The 4033-nt window shown below is 41.5% G+C and overlaps 1 non-coding gene across 1 annotated transcript; it reads left to right on the forward strand.

Annotated features, from left to right (window-relative positions):
- The first annotated feature begins 212 nt into the window (after positions 1–212).
- Positions 213–287, forward strand: Trnat-ugu (transfer RNA threonine (anticodon UGU)). Its single transcript has one exon. It is a non-coding gene; the product is annotated as a tRNA-Thr (tRNA).
- The last annotated feature ends 3746 nt before the right edge of the window (positions 288–4033 follow it).

Raw genomic sequence — 4033 nt, forward strand, 5'->3', positions numbered from 1 at the left:
TGTGTGCCCCGACAGTGACTCCAGCTTACATGGCAGACGCATGGAATTCGCACACGCTATGCCCCAACTCGTACGGGACTTGGTAGGTTAATCTGCCACGAGTAATGAGTATGATGGGCGCACTACGAATGTAGTGGTGTGGATATATCGGGAATGTGGATATCACGGGGAGCATGCAATGGATATGTCCCTGCAGGCGCACTATCCTCTTTGCCCTCGGTGGCTCAGATGGATAGAGCGTCTGCCATGTAAGCAGGAGATCCCGGGTTCGAGTCCCGGTTGGGGCACACGTTTTCAACATGTCCGGAATGATGTATATGAACGCCTGTTTGCAGCTAGGGTGTCGATTTAATTATCATTTCATTCTAGAGAAGCTGCACGGTCATCAATGGTATCTGTTCTTTCGGGAACAGATACTATCTTCATATACAGTATAAAGAGATGAGCGCTGTTGCTGAACTAGAGGATGAGATGCCAGTAGAGAATTCTCTACATGAAAACGCTACTAAATGCATCCGAAGACCGTTTGCTGATTACTTCATGATTGGAGGGGTATGGAAATAACAAATGTACCTCGAATTTGAAATCATGGTTAACTTGCAAGTGAAATATTTGCTTGAAATACAACTTTGCATGAATTGAATTTTGTAAGGTATTTTAGTTACCACAATAACTCCATTGTTGCTGATGTTTGTTGGAAATAAACCTTACTTTTCTAACCGATGAAGTTTTTCTGTTGTGGACATGATGCTGCAATTTATTTCGAATATCCCTATGGTGGACTACACGCAGTTTTCTTTGCGATCTCGTTGCTGTAATCGTCGTGATTCAAGCCCTTATGGCAGGCGACTTTTAATTCTCAATAGCAGAAATTCTGTATTGATTTTTGGTCCGTGTATCCCTGTATCGAATGACCTTGTCGCGACAGTGAACAACCAACCACTTCTGCTTCACACAACTACTGTGCTAGAAACAAAGCGGGTCACGACTCATGTATAAGCAGCTCTACGTTAGCGTTTTTGAAATAGTGATGTGGCTGTGGTGCAGTGTGAACGCTACCTTGACGTTCCTTGCATAGTCACGACTGGAGCCACATTTTGTGGGTGCCATTGGCGTCGAAGCAGACCACTGAGACGGTAAGCAACACCACTGGTTCAGTGACTGTGGCTGCGTGTGAAACCGCTCTTATACCTGCAGCGATCGTGAACGGCAGCGCTACTAGGAAGCGCTGCTAAGTGGCTACGTCTGAAGGATGCCCTTGTAGTGACGTAAAAGTAAGTTCCCTTCGTGATCGATATTCCCGACTGCAGTGGAGAACAAATTTTAATTATCACGCAGAAATGCCAGTACTGCAAAGAATTTTCATCACTTTACTCCTGGCCGGCGAGGCGGAGCTCCCCGATCGTCGTTCAGTCTCATAGCTGTTCGCATCGTCTACTGAGGAAGGCAGTCTGTAAGGCCTTAAAGATCCCTTGGTACATGGAGAGAAGACATGCGCTGCCACTAGAATCTGCCATACTTATCTCTATTCCACACACATCCATCACCATGATTACACTACGATTAAATTAGCAATTATTATACGTCATCCACACCTTACCGTTACGCATCTGAGGAAGACAATGGGATAAATTCTCCACTGAGACATTCCAGGTGCCGAAATCGTTGGTCCTCCTGACTGAGTGTGCCATTGAGCAGAAGGACAAGAAGGTGTATCAATGACTTCACTTCAGAATCTTAGAAACCGATCAAGTAATAGAAAATCAAACGGATTCAGTAAACATTTCAGAAATGTGTAATTTGTGAATTACAATGTTATCGTTGTAGTCGCGTTCTTTGTTCGATAACGAACTCAACAGCTATTGTTACAGGAAAGACTGTACCTTAGAAGATGTATCATAAGCTCCAGTGATGTACTTCAGTTCACGCTGGCTCTTAAGAAATCTTTATTCAGTAACTGTGTCCATAATTTGTCCGAAAGCACAGACCTGCCCCAAGAACTTTTACACCTACTGCCGCGTACATACATATTCCGTAAGATACCACTACTAATAATTCATTTCCTTGTTCCACTCGCAAAACGAGCGAGAGAGAAACAACTGCCTGCATTCCTCCTTGCGACTCTTATTTATCTTACTTTACTTCGTGATACTTATGCTAAATTTGACAGTATAATCATACTGTAATCTGCAGCAAATGCCTCTTCTCTAAGTTTAGTTGATAGCATTTTGTCAATTGAATGTCTCCATTCCTTCAGGGATTCCTATTTCGGTTCACGGAACATCTCTGTACTACTCACACGTGGAACGAATCTACCAGTAACAAATCTAGCACCACACTTCTGAATTGCTTCTATATCTTGCTATAATAATGGTCTTAGTTTTTGCGTATCTTTGATTACAATTTAGTGTGGGAATTTCGATATCGTTCTCGTAACGTTCTCAACGTAAATTTACTGCATTTACTAAAGGTATTTTCTACCCGTATTATAAATGAATATTGTGGGACCACTACCCATTTATTAGACATGTTCTATCTTGAATAAACATTATTCAAAATAATTCTGTGTCTTCCACATCATTACAGATGTTAGAATAGAACCTTTGTTTTTAAATTATTGACTTACCTTTTATTTTTGTTTTTCTGTGTGTTTTATCAGTTTGCAATTCTAGCCAATGCATAGACGATTTGACTGCAGGACCACAGCTACAGATTGCTACTTGCAGCGAATTAGCTGCAGGGCATGAAAACAGACGTGTGAGGCTCAGTTTTATGACTACATCGGGCTATTCTTTGGAAACACAGTCGCGCAGAGCCCAAGTATCTAAACTACGAGAAACAACAGGTAAAGACGCAACTAGATTGCTCGCACAGGATGCTGTTTCAACGAGCAACTACTCAAGGAGTAACCATTACGTACTGTAGCAATGAATGGACGTCTGTAAAAACGGCAGTCAGAGAAGTTGAAAAGAAAACTTAGGTACAAGGAAGGTAACTGCGAAGAAACCATGAATGACAGAAAAATTACTTCACTTCATTGACGACAGAAGGAAGTAAAAAAATGTTCAGGGCAATTCAGGAATACAGATATACAAGTCCCTTAGGAATGAAACATATAGGAAGTGGTAGGAAGCTAAGGCGAAACAGCTGCATAAAAAATGTGAAGAAATCAAAAAAGTAATGATGGTCAGAAGGACTAAGCATACAGAAAAGTCAAAACAGTCTACGGTGAAATTAAAAGCAAGTGCGGTAACATTAAGAGTGAAATGAAAATTCACAGTTGAATGCAGAGGAGAGAGGAGATAGATGGAAAAGAGAACACTGAAGACGTAATGGGAGGGAGACTTGTCCAATAACGTGATAGAGGAAGAAACAGGAGACGACTGGGAAGCGAGAGAGCATCCAGTATTAGAATCGGTTTTTAAAAGAGCTTAGAAAGACTTAAAATTAGTTAAGGCAGAAGGAGTAGATAACATTTCATCAGAAATTCTCAAATCATTGTGGAAAACGGTGTGTTGAATGTATGAGACTGGCGATAGGCCATCAGACTTTCGGAAAAAAAGTCGTTCTACAGTTCCGAAGACACTAAGCGGCAACAAGTGAGAGAACTGTCGTACAATCAGCTAAAAATCTCGCTCATCCAAGATGCTGAGAACAATAATCTACAGAACAAGAGAAATGAAAACAGAAGATCTGTTGGATGATGATCAGATTCGATTTAGGAAAGGTAAAGGCACCAGAGGGGCAATTCTGACGTTGCAGTTGATGCTGGAAGCAAGACTAAAGAAAGAATGTTCATAGGATTTGTCGATCTCGTAAAAGCGTTCAACGTTGTCAAATGGTGAAAGATGTTTCTTAATTCTGAGTGAAAGAAGAGTAAGCTATAAGGGAAGACAGTTAATAAACGATCTGTACAAGAAGTAAGTGGGAATTTTTAATTTTTTTTCTTTATTGGATTTCGATTCCCCCCCACCCCCACCCCCCAGAGGCGGACTGGCAGCAGCACAATACGCCGCTCTGCAGCCTACAGAAA

This window comes from Schistocerca cancellata, chromosome 1, assembly GCF_023864275.1.
Source record: "Schistocerca cancellata isolate TAMUIC-IGC-003103 chromosome 1, iqSchCanc2.1, whole genome shotgun sequence".
Lineage (NCBI taxonomy): Eukaryota > Metazoa > Arthropoda > Insecta > Orthoptera > Acrididae > Schistocerca > Schistocerca cancellata.